The following is a 20,373-nucleotide window of genomic DNA, read 5'->3' as shown; positions in this document are numbered from 1 at the left end:
ATTAAAGATGGACTTTTATATGTGTGTTTGATTGTTCTGCCAGGTAGACTGGTGATTTGTTTTACTGCTGTTAGCCCTGTGGCAGGCTGTGAAATCTATTTGTGTGTGCGTGCGTGTGTGTGTGTGTGTGTGTGTGTGTGTATGTGTGTGTGTACCATGGCGGTAAGACAGCAGGTCGGTTGTTTGGGGAAAAAAATGAGTCAGACAGACTGAGCAGAACAAAACAAAGCGCTCCAACCTTGGAGGGAGAAAACAGATATGAAACCACAGCGTGTCTGTTTCTCGCTCACGTGAATAAGCTCCATAACACATGTAGAAACAAGAGTGTCAGCTGAAGTGTTTTGGAGGAGCGGGTATGAAGTTACAAATATAAAGCTGTATGTGAGTCAGCTGTTGGTGTAGCAGAGGACAATCCACTGGGTTAAGTTTAATATTATTACACCCCCTTTTTTCACTTGCACAGATGCAGCAATCTAAATAGTCGGCTGGCCCAGGCAGATCTCTGCTGGGTTCCTGCTCAGTTCTTGGTTGGTTTGTAATCTCCCCGACGTAGTGAATTCAGCACCGCCTCAGAACGCGCTGCGTTTGGCCATTGCCGTACATTTGATGTGTACTATGGAGTGTGCTTCCCACACAGAGCCTACGTTTTAATAAAGATGGTAAAGATCACAATATAATGCTAAAGCATGCAAGCGGGAAGGCTCGAAGAGACGTGCCTCCAGTTGTAGATGCTGATAATGCCTTAAATTCTGTGCCATGAACGTGCAAAGAGATGGCATTATTTATTTTGGTTTTTTGAAAGATAACTTTAAGGGGGGGGTTTATGGCCTTTAATTGATAGGATAGCTTAAAGGCAAGAAAGGGGATAGAGAGGGGGGATGACATGCAGCAAAGGGTCGCGGGTCAGATTCAAGGACTTAATGGACTTAATTCCCCATCTGCTCTGCTGGTGTCATTGCAGCAGGGAATCTGTAACTAAAACAAAAACGACACAATCCCTCTTCTGGTTTGGCGATGTGAGAAGAGTAAGCAGGAAGGAGGGTCCCCTGAATTAGCTTTACATTTACACTTGTACACCACAAACGTCTAGCAATTCCCGTTGACCTACTTGACATTTAAGCTTCGGTGATTTTCCAACAGCTAAATGAGCACGAAGCATTTAGCCGCAACTGCGACAGGCACACGACGGAGGCCTAAACACGAAAGAGCTGAAGCTAGCCAGAAAAACAGATCCAATCCCCATGAGCCAACTGGAATCTCTTCTCGACAGACAACATGACAAAAAAGACATGTCTACCCTAATACAGCAGTCAACCCAGTCTCTAGGCATCAGTTGAATCATTGGGAACACAGATGGTGTCATTCAGTAGCTGCCTAGCCAAGACAGAATCTGTAGTCACCGCCATGGTAGTCTAAAACCACGACAACCCACCTCCGGGATTGCTCCGGTGCCGCCGGAAATTCCGCCAGATGTCCCTCTTTTTATGCCGGATGTCCGTCCCCTTCCTCTTTCTTTGTGTTGGCATACTAAACTCCGGTGGATTTCTGAGGACTACGGTTAACTGCTCCCCAGATCTCTGCAGGGTAAATCCAGACAGCTAGCTAGACTATCTGTCCAATCAGAGTTTTCTCTCGCACGACTAAAACTACTTTTGAACGTACACACGTTCCACCAAAACAAGTTCCTTCCCGAGGCTATTTTGCAGAGGCGCCGTCACTGACTAAGTTTACATGCAGCCAATAACCCGTTCAAAACCGGAATATTAGCAATAACCCGGTTGCGCACGGCCATGTAAACACCGGTAAAAACCCGAATATGCTCATATTCCGATTTTTAAAAACCCGAATATGCTACCTGGGTTACCCCTTTTCTAACCTGAAATTTTGGTCATGTAAACGCGTGTCGCCATATCCCCATCAAAAGGAACATTGATTTGTGTTCTGCGCATGTTCTATTCGCAAGGAATCTTGGTCTTTTGAGTAGAGGAACTTCTTGTATGCGCCAGAAAACATAGTTATAATAATAATTATATACTAATAATATATACAGTACAGGCCAAAAGTTTGGACACACCTTCTCATTCAATGTGTTTCTTTATTTTCATGACTATTTACATTGTAGATTCTCACTAAAGGCATCAAAACTATTAATGAACACATGTGGAATTATGTACTTAACAAAAATTTAGATTCCTCAAAGTAGCCACCCTTTGCTTTCTTTTAATAACTCTGCAAACCCTTGGTGTTCTCTCAATGAGCTTCATGAGGTAGTCACCTGAAATGGTTTTCACGTCACAGGTGTGCTTTGTCAGGGTTAATTAGTGGAATTTTTTCCCTTATTAATAAAAAAGCAAAGGGAGGCTACTTTGAGGAATCTAAAATATAAGACATGTTTTCAGTTATTTCACACTTTTTTGTTAAGTACATAATTCCATATGTGTTCATTCATAGTTTCGATGCCTTCAGTGAGAATCTACAATGTAAATAGTCATGAAAATAAAAAGGAAACACATTGAATGAGAAAGTGTGTCCAAACTTTTGGCCTGTACTGTATGTCAATGCAGAAAACCTGCGCGCAGTATACCGTAAGTAAACAAGAAGTAGAGGTAAACATGGCGAGACGCACCACAGCACCACACGTTTGGAGCGAGGAGGAAACCAATTTCTTTATTAGTGTGGTGAAAACCATGAATATAATGTCTTTTGTTGACGGCAGAAAGTACCGAGAGTGAGATTTATAAGAAGGTGACCGAAAAGTTAATGCGTCTTAATGTTGTCCGTAGGACGTCCAGATGCTAACCGTGTGTCGCCGTTTACGTCGGGATATTGCCAATTGATTACAAATTCCATTTATGCAGGAGTAACTCTCTCTGCTCACGCATGTAAACGGGTTATTCCGAATGTTTCAGAAACCCGAATAGTGACCTTAACCCGACCATAACCCGAAAATTGACAGCTTGTAAACGTAGTCACTGTGTCCGGGGGTTAGCGCCACCCAAGACGATTGTGATTGGTTCAAAGGAATGCCATTAAACCAGATCACGTTTTTTCTTCGAATGCTGTGTGGACTAGCCAGACCTTCCTCCGCAGCGCTGTGGAGAAATGTGAGACTACCGCCAACGAAGCCACTGTGAAGTCCTTACAGTCCAAGGACAATGTACTAATTGCATGAAAATAGTAATGGTAATAATGATTATGAAAATAGATCCTGGTGATCCAATCTGATCAATCATACTAAACATACCCGAGGGAAATAAAAACGGGGTGGACCCAGTGAAAGTTGTTTTAGACCTGTTAGGTGGAAGTCATAGGCCCGAGTGTTTTCACCAGCCCTCCTGAACTGGAGCGCACCCACCTCTCCCTCTGCCTCAAACCGAGAGAGGGGGAGTTCAGCAGGGCCAAGAGCATTTGTGATCTGTTTCCATCATTTCCAGGAGGAGAAGGCTTTGAGTTGGGCCCAACAACATGAGTGCAAGTACCGCGGAACTTCTCCGCAAGTCTTTCCCGACACGAGTGTGGCACTGGACAGGAGACGAGCTGCGTTCAATGCAGTCAAGCATGTATGAACAACCAAACTGTAACAACAAAAATGTAAATACTGATACTGACAGAGGCAAGTGAAGCTTTCAAAACCTAATCTCCCAACACATGCATACACACAGCAGTACATAGCTTTGCAAAGTCAGCCCGAAAAAAATTCACTTTGTTCCAAGGCCCAAATTCCTTGGCTAGGGACAGGCGTTATTCCAAGCAGTCTGTACTGTAGAGCCTGTTTTTCACAGGTGTAGAAAGAGGTGGAGGGAGTGTATCTGGTATTCAAGGAATGTAGCCCGCCTGGCTGTCTGCGTATAGCCTCGTGAGACCGTCCTGATCTCGCAAGCTCCAGTTTTTCACTCGCAGATCAGTCTGGCATCTTGAGGCAGAGAAAATTTGGAGCTGTTAGCCAAACGACCGGGCCAATCAGCGTTGGTTTTGAGGTGGGTGATGGACAGATGGTTTATCCAATCAGCTAACCAGTATTTTTAGACAGCGGTAGCCGCTCGCTAATGCTTTTTTTCTCTTGGATCCTTCTTTTGGAATATGGTCCAGGAACCTGAAATGGTGACTTTTATTCCTAAATTCTCGTTACACAAACGGCAGATATCCTTTACCGACATGTTTGCATGCTGAGCTAACGAGCTATGCTTTGCCTGCAGCAGCAGGGGCGGGCTTGTGGTTGTATTTTCATACGCTTTGTGGATCTGATTGGTTGATTTGGCCCGTCTATCACCAACATAGGTGATAGACAGATGGTTCATCCAATCAGCTAACCAGTATTTCCGCCCCTTCCCAAAAGTTCTCCAACGGAAAGTTACGAGATGGATATGCCGAGCAAATGCGAAGCAATCCATCTGACGGAGTCAGGTTAGTCTGTGTACCTCACAGCGCTTCATCCCTCCCTCACACACTCTGGGTATCTCTCACTCTGTTTCTGTCCTCTTCTAATCTATACTGAAAACCAGCGGTGAAAGAAGTGCTTAAGTAAAAGTACTAATACTGTAAAAAAGACTCTGTTCCAAGTAAAAGTCCTGCATTGAAAATGTTACTTATGTAAAAGTATCTAAGTATCATCAGGTAAATGTACTTAAAGTATTAAAAGTAAAAGTACTAAATGCAGAAAAATCCTCACATTTCAGAAACTGGAAACGATCCAAACTGTTCTGTCAGTCACGTGCTTAATCGTCTATTTCAGCTGGACTTGTAGGCTGTTATATTGTTGGGGAGTTTAATTTATAATAAAAACATCTGATTTTATAAACTACATGTGCAGGAATCTTAATGTGTAAAGTAACTATTAACTAAAGTTGTCAGATGAATGTAGTGGAGTAAAAAGTACAATATTTCTCTCTGAAATGTAGCGGAGTAGAAGTAGAAAGTGGCATGAAAAGTACCTCAACATTTGGACTTAAGTACGGTACTGGAGTAAATGTACTTAGTTACATTCCACCACTGCTGAAAACACACAGGCATGTGTGTATACACACTGTAAGTATTCAAACATTTAAAATCATCTCTCTTGGTTTTTATTTATATGTGTTATCAGGAAGAATATACAGTACACATTCTTTCAGCTGTCCTTCTCATTTTAGGGAGTTTTTTGTACAACCTTGAGTACAACCTTCTTGTAATATGGAATGTCACCAAGCTGGCGTTAAGATTTATACACTTCGAAAGAACAATTTAGTTTTAATCTGACACACACACACACACACACACACACACACACACACACACACACACACACACACACACACACACACACATATATATATATTGGTCAGTTTAGTAGACAAACTATTTGGTTTTAAAAGGACAGGACTGTCTGTCCATTGAAGAGACTTGTACAGACAGTCTACTATCAGCTGTGTGTGTGTGTGTGTGTGTGTGTGTGTGTGTGTGTGTGTGTGCGTGCGTGCGTGCGCGCACACACACACACTATTTACCAAAGGCTGATGTAATACATGTACATCTCTGTACACAGGAGATGACATAGTTGTGTGTTTATGCAAAATGTATGTAAATAAATGAGCTCACACACACACACACACACACACACACACACACACACACACACACACACACACACACACACACACACAGAGAGCTTTAAAAAAAGTACTAGTATTACTGAACAAGTGTGTTTGAGAACAAAAAGTAAGTACACAGGTAATGTTTAACAGGGAACAAAGTGTTTGGTTTTGTAACTTCAGAGCGTGCGCTGTTATCTCCTTTGTGAGGCGTCACAAAAGAAGCGGCCAAAATAGTGCTGGTCCTAACTGTTATAACAGGACTGGTCCTAACTGCTATAACAGGACTGGTCCTAACTGTTATAACAGGACTGGTCCTAACTGCTATAACAGGACTGGTCCTAACTGTTATAATAGGACTGGTCCTAACTGCTATAACAGGACTGGTCCTAACTGTTATAACAGGACTGGTCCTAACTGTTATAACAGGACTGGTCCTAACTGCTATAACAGGACTGGTCCTAACTGTTATAACAGGACTGGTCCTAACTGCTATAACAGGACTGGTCCTAACTGCTATAACAGGACTGGTCCTAACTGTTATAACAGGACTGGTCCTAACTGCTATAACAGGACTGGTCCTAACTGCTATAACAGGACTGGTCCTAACTGCTATAACAGGACTGGTCCTATAACAGGACTGGTCCTAACTGCTATAACAGGACTGGTCCTATAACAGGACTGTTCCTAACTGCTATAACAGGACTGGTCCTAACTGCTATAACATGACTGGTCCTAACTGCTATAACATGACTGGTCCTAACTGCTATAACAGGACTGGTCCTATAACAGGACTGGTCCTATAACAGGACTGGTCCTATAACAGGACTGGTCCTAACTGCTATTACAGGACTCTGCTATAACAGGACTGGTCCTAACTGCTATAACAGGACTGGTCCTAACTGCTATAACATGACTGGTCCTAACTGCTAAAACAGGACTGGTCCTAACTGCTATAACAGGACTGGTCCTAACTGCTACAACAGGACTGGTCCTAACTGCTATAACAGGACTGGTCCTATAACAGGACTGGTCCTAACTGCTAAAACAGGACTGGTCCTAACTGCTAAAACAGGACTGGTCCTAACTGCTATAACAGGACTGGTCCTAATTGCTATAACAGGACTGGTTCTAACTGCTATAACAGGACTGGTCCTAACTGCTATAACAGGACTGGTCCTATAACAGGACTGGTCCTAACTGCTATAACAGGACTGGTCCTATAACAGGACTGGTCCTATAACAGGACTGGTCCTAACTGCTATAACAGGACTCATCCTAACTGCTATAACAGGACTGGTCCTATAACAGGACTGTTCCTAACTGCTATAACAGGACTAGTCCTAACTGCTATAACAGGACCTGTCCTATAACAGGACTGGTCCTAACTGCTATAACAGGACAGGTCCTAACTGCTATAACAGGACTGGTTCTAACTGCTATAACAGGACTGGTCCTAACTGCTATAACAGGACTGGTCCTAACTGCTATAACAGGACTCTGCTATAACAGGACTGGTCCTAACTGCTATAACAGAACTGGTCCTAACTGCTATAACAGGACTGGTCCTAACTGCTATAACAGGACTCTGCTATAACAGGACTGGTCCTAACTGCTATAACAGGACTGGTCCTAACTGCTATAACAGGACTGGTCCTAACTGCTATAACAGGACTGGTCCTATAACAGGACTGGTCCTAACTGCTATAACAGGACTGGTCCTAACTGCTATAACAGGACCGGTCCTATAACAGGACTGGTCCTAACTGCTATAACAGGACTGGTCCTATAACAGGACTGGTCCTAACTGCTATAACAGGACTGGTCCTATAACAGGACTGGTCCTAACTGCTATAACAGGACTGGTCCTATAACAGGACTGGTCCTAACTGCTATAACAGGACTGGTCCTAACTGCTATAACAGGACTGGTCCTAACTGCTATAACAGGACTGGTTCTAACTGCTATAACAGGACTGGTCCTAACTGCTATAACAGGACTTTTTAAATGTCTACACATAAATGTACAGTTACTCTTAGGAATGCCCCGGTTGATCGAACGGCGATCATTATCGGTCGCTATTTACTAGAAACGCCTGATCGGCATTAATCTCTTCTAGCCGACAATAATCTACTGTCGGTACCCGATCCGTGCTGCCTGCACGATCCGTTCTGCGAATGCGCAAGATGTTCACGCATGCGCAGATGATAATACAGTTTTACCGAGGATACGACACTGCCCGATCTGTTCCACGCTAGCCTCTACCGGGAAGCTAACGTTAGTTTAGCTAACAGCTAATTTGGCTAAGCGCTAGCTGACAGCTAGATTCAGTCTAAAATAACGTTAAGTCAAACTTAATGGGAAAAGCAGGCTACAGCTAAATTAAGACTTTACAGTAATAACACAAGTAAAAACAAGTATTGAGTGAATGTATTTTAAATGAGCACAAGTAAAGTAGAACTGACGTAACAGCTGTTATATATGTTAACGTTTATTTTCAAGTTTTATTTTTAAAGTTGACATGCTGTCTCAGCTAGCGGTTAGCCGAATTAGCCGTTAGCTAAACTAACGTTAGCTTGCCTGTGGAGGCTGTCGACCGGAAGCGTGGAACAGCTCGGGCAGTGTCGTAAATCCTCGTAAAACAGCGCATGCGCGAACATTTTGCGCATGCGCAGAACGGATCGTGCAGGCAGCACGGATCGGGTACACTCTGCGGAGAACAACAACTGCGTGCCTGTGCCCGACTGGCTGTTCATGTGAAGCGTAGCCGTCCTGCGGCCGCCTCCCACCCACCTTTATTGGCCAGGATTTGCACATGGTTGCTCAGGCGCGCGCACGCTACAACAAACAAAACAATAGTTGAAGAGTCGTCCCCCAGCGGAGCATGGCAAGTTTAAGCTCAAAGCGTAGAGTGAGAAAAAAAAACGACTCAAAAGGCACCACCCAAACGCCACACAAGCAACGATAACCTTATTCTTAACTTTCATCGTCGCGTGACGCTCACTTAAACGCTGTAGAGACCACCCGCCCTGGGGGAGTGTGTCCCAGTGTGTCCAACGGGGGCTCCCCAGGAGCTGGTTGAGCCATAACTGCAGCAGTGTTAGCACGTAGGCTACTTCCACAATGCGTATTCATAACTCAACCAGTTCCTTCTTGTCGGTTATTGGCTGGAACACAGTTTGTTATGTTTGGTGGTGCAGGTTGGCGCAGTTTGTTTTTGTTGGCGTTTGTGGAGCCTGGGCTGTCTACAGAGACCGCGTTTTTTTTTACTGTGTGTTCAGGGGACAGGTAGCTAGTGGATAGTGAAGAGATGTTTGCTGTATGTGACAAATGGGAAACGAGCTGAGCTGGGACCAAATTGCAGTACAAAGCATTTTATGTGACAGTGGGAGGGGGCAGAAAGGATTTGGGGTCCCCATGGTCACAGTGGGGGTGGGGTGGGGGGGGGGTGGAGAGACCTCCAGCATCGGACTTCTAAGCTAATTACATTGTCTCCTTACTGAACCATAATCTATATGTCAGCCTAATGTCTCTGGGTAATGCACACACACACAAATCTGCATATACACGCTAATTTGGGTGTAAAAAGGGTAATAGAAACACAGATGGGAGGACGGACGGACAGACAGACAGATGATTTGAAAAACAATGTAAAAGCTGTGCTGGCTAAGCGGAAAACCCCACCCCCCCACCCCCTCCCCCCCAGCCGTGTTTATGCTCTCCAGCACCGACTGTTGTCTGTTTCTGCCGTTTAGTGAGACATCCTGTCTCCTGTGGAAGTAATTATTGTTGGTTTCCTCACAGACCACAAACAAACACAGCAGACAAAAGGGTCGCTCGCTGGCTTGACCCTCTTTGAGAGGTCCCTGTGACCTCAGATGAACCCTCAATCACACACACCGGCCTCGTCTTGAAATGGCGAAAAAAACAGTCACATAAATCCCTCTCCTGTGACAGCCGTGCTCACTGGCCTGGTCCCCTTGAAATCCCACAGGTCGTAAGAGAGGGACCCCGGTGCCACAGTTTTACGGCCACTCACTGAGAGGTAACACCTCGTCGTCTCTCTCTGCTGATCTCTGCTCTTTGTCCCCGACCTCTGTCGCTGCTGCAATTAGAGCACCCGACATTTAACGGGCCAGCTCATAAACACCGCATTGTTTGGGAGAGAGAGCTGACTTTTTATAAGGGTTTGTTTAGCCGGGGGGAATTCTGCCGTTCAGAGATATCAGTAGGGAAGGAAAGAGGAAGGAAAGGAGAAGGGAATGACAGAGGGAAGACAATTGAAGACATCAGAAAAGAATGCCTTTTCTATGAAGAGAACATTGAGTATGTTTACATGCTAACTAAGGCTACATTTACATTGCTCTGTTTTGGGTTAAAAACGGAATATCTTCTGCTACGTTTCCCCCTCTCATTCCCCCCTGCTCTGGAGTTTCCCCCTCTCATTCCCCCTGCTCTGGAGTTTCCCCGTCTCATTCCCCCTTGCTTTGGTGTTTCCCCCTCTCATTCCCCCTGCTCTGGCGTTTCCCCCTCTCATTCCCCCCTGCTCTGGTGTTTCCCCCTCTCATTCTCCCTGCTATGGTGTTTCCCCTTCTCATTCCCCCTGCTCTGGCGTTTCCCCTTCTCATTCCCCCTTGCTCTAGTGTTTCCCTCTCTCATTCCCCCTGCTCTGGCGTTTCCCCCTCTCATTCCTCCTGCTCTGGTGTTTCCCCCTGTCATTCCCCCTGCTCTGGTGTTTCCCCCTCTCATTCCCCCTGCTCTGGTGTTTCCCCCTCTCATTCCCCCTGCTCTGGCCTACACTTCTGACCCGTTTTGGTTTGGAATCTGCGGGGCAACACCGACCAATGTTTCTCCTCTTAATGAGGTCTTATCGGTCACGACGTCTCAGTCTCTGAGACTTAAAGCTACTAATGTTACCATGGCAACTACCAGCAGCAGGCGGAGTCTCCACGCTGCCTCCTGTTTATGCCCAGAATGTTGATGAGATATGAGGTTTGGCCGTGTTAGTTTAAACAGAGATTAGTTCTTCTAAAAACACTTGGTGCACAGAGATCACTTTTGGCTCAAAACTCAAAATGTAGCAATGTGGATGTAGCCTAATATTCCACTATTATTCCGAATTTGATAAGGGTGATGTAAACAGCATATTCTGTTTAGATATTCCGAATGAGGCTTTTTACTAAATATAGCATTTTCTGGTTAAGACATGTGGGATACTCTGTATTATTCAGTATTTAGAAGCATTCTATGGACGTTTATACAGCGCATTCAGAATTTCCGACTCACTCTGGGATTTACCACCAGTTTACGGCTCGCTCTGTGCGTTGCTATGGTTGTTGTACACAAACCAAGCAGCCGACAGTTTGCTAGCAATGGGGCAAACGACTCTCAACCGGACGGTCGTTGGTTGGCCTACCAAGTTAATAGATTTGGTCACCGGTTCACGTGCCTTCAGCGGCGGCAGGTGATCGCGTTCCCCCGCCAGGAACCAAGACACCGCGGAAGACTCGAGCGGTTGCGGTTACATTCGGTCTCAACATATTATTTACACATTCATACTGACCGACACTAGACTCATGCACTGGCCACGGTTACATTCAGTAGCCTGGTGAGCGGTCTCCTCATGACAGTAACTACCATGTAGCAACATTCACTTCTAACATTTAACTTAACATAACTACCAAGATAACATTACGTGTATTTGTATGTGATATAATACTTTCCCCTTGGTAATGTAGCATATGAATTTCCATGAACACAATTCTAAAATGCACGAGACATAAAGGCTTCTGCTATCGGTTGATAACTCAAACTTGCCGAGAACCTAGACACCCGTTTGATTACATGACTCATGCATTATGCACGGTTACGTTCTCTTTCAGTAGTCTGGTGCACAGTCTCCTGGTGACAGCCTACCTATCACGTAACAAACCTTTAACTTAACATAACTACTAAGATAACATGACGTGCATTTGTATGTGATATCCATCGATAATGTAGTCTATGAATTTGTATGTACACAATCATCTAAGATGCACGAGAAATAAAGGCTTCTGCTATCGGTTGATAACTCAAACTTGCCGAGAACCTAGACACCCGTTTGAATATAGACTTGTGCAGTAGCCTATCCTCGGTTACGGTCCTTACGGTCTCGTTCAGTAGCCTGGTGCGCGGTCTCCTCGTGACAGCCTAGCCTAGCTACCATGTAGCAACATTCACTTCTCTAACATTTAACTTAACTACCAAAATAACATGACGTGTATTTGTATGTGATGTACTGTACTTCCCCATCGATAATGTGTGAATTGCCGTGAACACAATCCTCTAAGATGCACCAGAAACAAGGCTTGGTTAATAACTCAAACTTGCCAAGAACAAGACACTGCTTGATTACATTAGACTTGAGTGGGCCGGCCGGTTGCACGGTTACATTCAGTCTCGTTCAGTAGCCCTGGCGCGTGGTCTAGGTAGCTCGATCATTTCCTGATTGATTCTACCACCACTCCAGTGGAGGCGCTAATGAGCTAGATTACTACACAAATAGTAGCAGAAGAAAACCAGCTACACACAACGGCACGAATGATGTAAAAGAAAAAAAACAGGAGTGAGTCGGTTCATTGACGTATGGCACTCGAGTCTCCTGGTTCAGTGACACGAGTCGGGTTAATTAACCGGCTCTTTGGTCAGTTCGTCAACACTACAGTTTGCAGCGCTGCGGTAGAGATGCACGGCCAAAAGAAAAGAAGGAGAAACACGGCTACTTTCAAACATAATCAAGACTCGGATATCAACAGGGTTGTGAGTTTGAGCCGACCTTTTCAAGAAGCAGGTTGAAGGAATGAAAGAGGGCCTCTGTGTTTGTATGGTCAAACAAGTCTGCCACCAGTGGAAAACTTAGAAAATATCTGATTCTGCATGTAAACGGGAATATTAGTGGAATATTTATTTTCATTAGCCGTGTAAACAGCTTATTCAGGATATTTTCTTTTTCAGAATAAACAAAAAAAACTGAATATTATGTGCATGCAAAAGTATTTCATTGTTTTTCACAGCCAGATGCCTGTTTTCAATACTACCCCACCCCCATCTTAATTTAATCTCCTCCAGTAATTGCAGTCTCAGCAGGAGGAGCCCACCAAAGTAGGGGTGTAGACTGGGGGGGGCCCCAGGGATAGAAGGATAGAAGATGACGAGGGGTGCCGAATGAGCAGGAACCGGTACAGTGGGAGATAGGCAACAATTATTACATCATTGTCTAATTGCAATTTTTTGTTTAATTGCAATAAATTTAATCTGTTTTTTTTTGGTTAATGATTACTGTTTTGTTTCGATAAGGATACATGTTATTTTCAGAATTTTATGTTCATTTGAACAAAAAAAAATATATATAAAATATATATACTTTATGATAATAAAGAGGTATGGTTTACGTCATAGGCTGTGTATTAGTGAAATTAGTTAATTACATTATCTGGGTCACATGACAGTGATATAAAACTAAAAGATGTCTCCTGAGATTCATGCAAAACTTTCATTTTGTTTGAAAAAGTAATACATATTTTTAAATTTGAGAGAGATAAGAGACAATTATATTGTCAATCGCAATTATTTCTGAATCAATTAATTGTACAGCAACATTTGGAATTGTTACAGCTCTAGTGGGAGACATTCCCAGCACTTTATTCAAAGTGCTAAGCACCGGACGGAGCAACGGTGCCTCTGCAAAATAGCCTGGGGAAGGAACTTGTTTTGATGGAACGTGTGTACGCAACAAAAAACTCAGATTGGACAGATAGTCTAGCTAGCTGTCTGGATTTACCCTGCAGAGATCTGAGGAGCAGTTAACCATAGTCCTCAGAAACCCACCGAAGTCGGCCGTCTGGTTGGTGTGTCAGCGGGGCTTCGCGTTGAAAGAAAATATCAGCAGAAAACGGCACTTTAAAATGTAACTGTCATTCTTTTCTACAATATTCACTTCAATGTTCAATTTGTTTAATAAAAGAAAGTTGGAAATGATTTCCTTTCATTTGTTTTAAATTCAACTAGCAGTTTGGTGGTAGCAGAATACTGAAAGCAGTAGAAATGCAAACGTGAGAACACTTTAACATTTGTTCATCTATCGCAAGTAATATCGTTATCGCGATAGTCAACAATGTTATCGCGTTGTGCATATTTTCCTCATATTGTGCAGCCCAACACTGGAGACTAAATGAAGAACAGTCACATGGCACTTTAATACCTCAGCTATCACTATCACTACCCCAAAGAGTTTCCAATTCAACAAGCAGTTCATCCACAAAGTCCTGGCTTCACTGACCTCTGGAACACCACCCTCATTTTCTCTGTTTCTCTTCCAGAGTTTAAAGTAGCAGCATGTTGAGCCCACAAAAAACTTGTTTATCCTTTTTCAAAGACTCCATTGTGCTTTGTGATTTCAAATGTCATCATATTTCAGCGTGTAACTACTGGTTGTCTCAGTACAGAGAGTCTAGAAAATGAAAGAGTAGAGCAGCGTGACACAATGGCATAGTCACACTTTGGTCCGAGTCCAGCAGAAACCCTGCAGCGGTTACATTTTAGAGGATCTGGTTTATTTGTTTCCTTCTGTATCATCAGCAGGTTTATATGTTTACAGCAAACACGTCCGAAAACTAAAAGGAAAAATTATAATAATAAAGACAAAGCTGAACAACGTCCAACAATATGTATTACCAACACAGTTCACGCCCAGCGTGTCCAAAAACGACGCTTGGTCAAAGGGCCCTTTGGCATTAGTTAATAACGCAAAACATGCAAGGTAAAACCACTTAGTTAGGGTTAGGGTAGTCTCGCATTACCAGACCTTCCTCAACAGTGCTGCGGAGGAAGGTCTGGCTAGTCCCCACAGCATTCCAGCATCGGAGAAAAACGTGCTCTGCTTTATCGGCATATCTTTAAACCAATCACAATCGTCTTGGGTGGCGCTAAGCGCCGGACACAATGACGGCGCCTCTGCACAATAGCCTCGGGAAGGAACTTGTTTTGGTGGAACATGTGTACGTTCAAAAGTTCTTTTAGTCGTGGAACAGAAAACTCTGATTGGACAGATAGTCTAGCTAGCTGTCTGGATTTACCCTGCAGAGATCTGAGGAGCAGTTAACCGTAGTCCTCATGAATCCAACACAAAAAAAGCTCAAGGTAGTGGATATCCGGCCTAAATGAGTGAAATCCGGCGGAATTTCCGTCAGCAACGGAGCAATCGTGGAAGTGGAACGTCGTGGCTATAGACTAGGGTTAGGATAAGATCGTGGGAGCGGTTACAAAATGTACGTTTAAGTGAAATGCGGGACAAGAAGGGGACAGAAACCCTGGTTTCCTAGGTAAAAGTCCTGTGTTGTTTGCCCGCTGCGTTCCATACAGACGCTAAAGGCTGTCTTGTGCGTCGGTACCTGACGCTGGGAGTCACTGAGCGAGCTACAATATTTGACGAGTTGGGAGTGAGAACGGGTTGGTATACTTTTGCCTGTTCTTTTGGCATTCCTCCAAGTACCTACTGTAACATGAAAGTGACTTTGCAGCACAATGCGTAGTGTTGTCTTCATCAGCCGTCTGAGGGCAGAGAGTCACATAGAGGCTCCTGTTACACCTGTCAGGGTGCCAGCAGTGACACAGGAGAGGCTGCTTAACTCTAACAAAGAGGCAAAAACTCAACGGAAAAAAAAAACATGTGAAACATGTTAAAAATAGCTTAAAGCTAGTTCCATGACTGTTGGCTGTAATAAAAATATTGAAAAACTAAACCAAATCTATATATAATAGTTTGACATTTAGGGAAACATGCTAATGTATTTCCTTGTGAGAATGAGATCTTAAGGTGGATATTACAGTCATGTTGGTGTGTTATGTTGCATTCACGTGCTGGTCCCATTAGCCACGTTGGGAAGCCGTTCTTCCGACTTCAGTGTGACTACACTGTAAATAAGATGTTATATTGTAAGTGTGTTGCAATAAACTCTGAAAGGAGGCACATTCATTTAGAACATTGAACACTAAAACTACTTAGTACTTAACTAACTAAAGTACCATTAAAGGTACAATGGCTACAATGTTTTCTATGCTACTAGTTTCAAGTATATATTTAGAATAGGTGACTGCAAGGAGAGGGACATTGTTTGGTTAATTTCGCAAATGGCAATAAGTCATTTAAATTGTTTTGGTGATGTTGGAATAAATAAAACTTTAAAAAATCTCAACAAAAATCTCAACAAAAATCTTTACACTAAACTGAAAAAGGCTGCAAGTTTGTTAATTTTACTGGAAAAAAAACACTGTTATTATTAGACGAGGAGCCTACGATATAAATGATGAAGTTACTGTTTAATGCAGGACACTTTTACATGTTGTGGTCAATTTAGAGATTTTGTTCTATTTTGTCTTCTTTTTAGATATAAAACTTCCAAAATACTTTGTATTTATTTTTGTAGTATTTGTTTTAGGCTGCATCTGTAGATCTCTTCTAAATGAACCTAACATTTAAGGAGGAAAGACTCTGGGGGAAGTTCTGTGCTGATATGTTTTAGTTATTTTGTTTATCCTGTTCACCTGGAGTGCCTTGTCAAATGAATGCATATTGGCGCATTTTAATTAGTTAACGCCTAATTTGCATATCAATTATTGTGATGACACAGTTTCTACTGTAGCTGTTCAGCTGGAGGGTCTCCATTAAGTAAGGTAAATCAGCCTGTAGGGCCATGATGCCTCAGCTACACCTTAGCTAACTTATTACATAAGCTAGTAGGCTAGCTCATGCATGTTAGCAAGACACATGTTACTATTTGTTTTGTCTTTCGGCTAATTAGCTGTAAACTCGAGGCACTGGCTGCTTAGTCTTTTGTTCATCACCACTCACCTCCACACAAGCCAAGAAAAACTTTCTGGGGTAGGAGCTGGAAGAGACTGCTGTCTGTCTCTGTGTGTGTGTGTGTGTGTGTGTGTGTGTGTGTGTGTGTGTGTGTGTGTGTGTGCGCAAGAACACGCATCGCAGAGGGAGATAAAGAGAGCGAGAGAGAGAGATAGAGATAGAGAGATAGATAGAGAGAGGGGAGAGAGTGAGAGAGCGAGAGAGTGAGCGAGAGAGTGAGAGAAAGAGAGAGAGAGGGGAGAGAGAGAGCGAGAGAGTGAGAGAAAGAGAGCGAGAGATAGAGAGATAGAGAGATAGATAGATAGAGAGAGGGAGAGAGAGAGAGAGAGTGAGCGAGCGCGAGAGCGAGAGTGAGAGAGAGAGAGAGAGAGAGTGAGAGTGAGAGAGAGCGAGAGCGAAAAAGAGAGAGAGTGAGAGAGGAGAGAAAGAGAGAGATAGATAGAGAGATAGAGAGAGAGGAGAGAGAGAAAGAGAGCGAAAGAGAGAGAAAGAGAGAGAGAGCGAGAGAGGGGAGAGAGAGAAAGAGACAGGAGAGAGAGAGAGCGAGAGATTCAAGAAATATATTAGTTTGACATGGAAGCTGTGTGCAAACAGGAATATATATATATAGGCTATATTTATTAATAAAAATAAAACATGCATCCAGAAAAAAGGGCACTTTCTCTCGAGGAAGAAGAAGGGCAGGTGCTCAAGCCTCTTTTGATGTCTGTGTGTGCACGTACCTGCTACAGACTCTTTCCATTTTTCATAAGGAGACAAAGAAAGTGTCACATCGTATTTGGGTAAAGTTTCAGTATTATCAGGTGGTAGGAGTCGTAACAGAAGTTGGTTTGCAGGAACCACAGACGTGATGGATTTACACTGGATTAAGATCCCGGAGAAACTCTACAATTACCACAAATCACTAGATTTCCCCGGGGAAGACTAAAAGCCTGTAAATACAGTATATCAACATTAAAGTCGAGGCGACATCTGCAGCTGCTAAAAGCGCACATTTGTCTGTGAAGTCTGGACCCTGGATGTCTCTCATGTGCAACAAAATATTCTCAATGTTTCAATTTCTTTCTTTTTTTCCCTCCACTCCCTGCTCCTCTCTCTCTCTCTCTCTCTCTCTCTCTCTCTCTCTCTCTCTCTCTCTCTCTTACCTCTGCAGGACCACATGTACAGGATTTATGAGGTGTTGAACAACCTCGCACAATACGTACAGTTATCTGTAACTGCTCACAGATGGGCTATCGCTCTGCCACATCGACATGCTGTATAATGCAGTTTCAGTGTGCGCACGCACACACACACACACACACACACACACACACACACACACACACACACACACACACCTCTCTCTCTCTCTCTCTCTCTCTCTCCCTCTTGCTCTTTCTCTGTAATCTCTATTGCTTATGATTTTCTGGGATTTGTTTCCCAGATGTGATTCTCTGCTCTATATGTCAAAACAGAACCCTCTTTGTCTGAGACACCTGGAGGAGAGGAAGAAGAGACACAAGAGAAGCCATAAGTCTTGACCATCGGTGCGCCTGCACGCATGCACGCACACACATACACACACACACACACACACACACACACACACACACACACACACACACACACACACACACACACACATACAGGTTTGTGGCACTATCTTTCTGGGGAAAGTCATTGACATAATACATTCCCTAGCCCCTTACCCTAACCTTAACCATCACAACTAAATGCCTAACCTTAACCCTTACCCTCACCCTAACCATAACCTAATTCTATCCCTAATCTTACAACCAAGTCTTAACCCTCAAACAGCCCTTTAAACTTGTAGGGTCCAGCATTTTGGCCCCACAAAGCTTTCGGGACCCCACAAGTATACTGCACTCCTAGTTTATGGACCCCACAAATATAGTTAAACAAGCTCACACACACACACACACACACAAACACACACACACACACACACACACACACACGCTCAAGATCGCACACATAAACTCCATTGTCCTCCAGTGTAGCATTTCAGAGATTCAGGAGAGATTATGTTCCAAAATTACCTTCCCTGTAATCATGTCATTAGTGTGTGTGGTTTCTCTGTGCCTGGACAGCTTTTGTCTTTACACACGTTGCAACGTAAGGAAAGAAGACTGTACAGAGTCTGGCAGTCACACACCTGTCTGACTAACATGAATAGCTCAGTGTTTTAGAGCCAAGGAGATGAAAGGTGAAGGATGGCCTGAGTGTGTGTTGTGTGTGTGTGTGTGTGTGTGTGTGTGTGTGTGTGTGTGTGTGTGTGTGTGTGTGTGTGTGTGTGTGTGTGAGTTAGGGTAAGAACTCTGTATATATGTGTTAATGTTGGTAGTAATTGGTTACATACATTGGAAAGTAATACATTTATATATACATATATATATATATACAGTATCTCACAAAAGTGAGTACACCCCTCACATTTTAGTAAATATTTCATTCTATCTTTTAATGGGACAACACTGAAGAAATTACACTTTGCTACAATGTAAAGTATTAAGTGTACAGCTTGTATAACAGTGTAAATGAGCTCTCCTCAAAATAACTCAACACAGCCAATAATGTCTAAACCACTGGGAACAAAAAGTGAGTACACCGGTATGTTAAATTCCCATAGAGGCAGGCAGATTTTTATTTTTAAAGGCCAGTTATTTCATGGATCATCATCATCTTTTTCATCCTGATAAAGTTCCATTGGCCTTTGGAATTAAAATAGCCCCACATCATCACATAGCCTTCACCATACCTAGAGATTGGCATGGTTTTATGTTAGTTAGTCTAATAGCTAGTTTGATTTGCATTGAGAGATGATTTTATGGAAAGTACCCCATACCAATCTCTAGGTATGGTGAAGGGTATGTGATGATGTGGGGCTATTTTGTTAAAAAAAAGTAATTAAAAAAGTCGAAGAATAGTATGTCAAATAAACGGATAAAAAAGTCATACTATTGTATGTCGAAAAAAGTGATGAAATAGTCATAGTATAGTATGTCAAAAAACTTTATAGAAAAATCTTAGTATACTACTGTATGTCAAAAAAAGTATTTGATTATTAAATTTCTTGTCATTGCAGATTACAGGTATGGAGTCAAGGAAATGCAGTTGAGCATCTAACTCCGAAGATCGTCAGCTGAATGGCAATCTTGATTGGTTCCTGGGCGCCTTCATCACCACCACCAGTGTCTGGACTCCATCGGGGGGATATGTTTGGGTTCACTACCCCTTTTATAACATATGGATTCGATGGAGTCTAATCTCCAGAGACTTTGCACATTTAATTTTTCATATTTTGTCCTGTACAATAAACATGTTCATATTTGCAAGGAAGTCTCTCCTGATTGAACTACAGTGTTCAGCAAGGTTAAGGGGAGGAAGCTTTTCCTGAGCCTGCTGGTGCAGAAATGGAGAGTCCTTTAGCGAATGAGGAGGGAAATAGCAAAGTTATAACATATATCATAGTTTAGTATGTCGAAAAAAGTGATAAAAAAGTCATAGTATAGTATGTCAAAAAAAGTGATAAAAAAGTCATAGTATAGTATGTCGAAAAAAGACATAGTATAGTATGTCGAAAAAAGATTAAAGCGCAATAGTATAGTATGTCGAAAAAAAGTTATTAAAACGCCATAGTAGTATGTCGAAAAAAAAGGATGAGACAGCCATAGCATAAAATGTCAAAAAAGTGATAAAAAGCCATAATATAATATGTCGAAGAAAGTGATTAAAACGCCATAGTATAGTATGTCGAGAAAAGACATAATATAGTATGTCGAAAGAAGTGATTAAAATGCCATAGTATAGTATGTCGATAAAAGACATAGTATAGTATGTCGAAAAAAAGTGATTAAAACGCCATAGTATAGTATGTCAAAAAAAGTGATTAAAACGCCATAG

At 42.8% G+C, this 20,373-nt stretch overlaps 1 long non-coding RNA gene across 2 annotated transcripts; it reads left to right on the top strand.

The window, feature by feature from the left end:
• The first annotated feature begins 16,116 nt into the window (after nucleotides 1-16,116).
• Nucleotides 16,117-19,745, top strand: LOC114570353 (uncharacterized). Of its 2 annotated transcripts, none has more exons than XR_003694491.1 (3): nucleotides 16,117-16,277; nucleotides 17,925-17,996; nucleotides 19,556-19,745. It is a non-coding gene; the product is annotated as an uncharacterized LOC114570353 (long non-coding RNA). The 2 variants fall into 2 exon arrangements; XR_003694492.1 differs by lacking the exon at nucleotides 16,117-16,277 and adding an exon at nucleotides 16,304-16,485.
• The last annotated feature ends 628 nt before the right edge of the window (nucleotides 19,746-20,373 follow it).

Source organism: Perca flavescens, chromosome 15 (assembly GCF_004354835.1).
Source record: "Perca flavescens isolate YP-PL-M2 chromosome 15, PFLA_1.0, whole genome shotgun sequence".
NCBI lineage: Eukaryota > Metazoa > Chordata > Actinopteri > Perciformes > Percidae > Perca > Perca flavescens.
The sequence above is the reverse complement of the archived record's forward strand: the minus strand, read 5'-3'. Positions and strand labels throughout refer to the sequence as shown.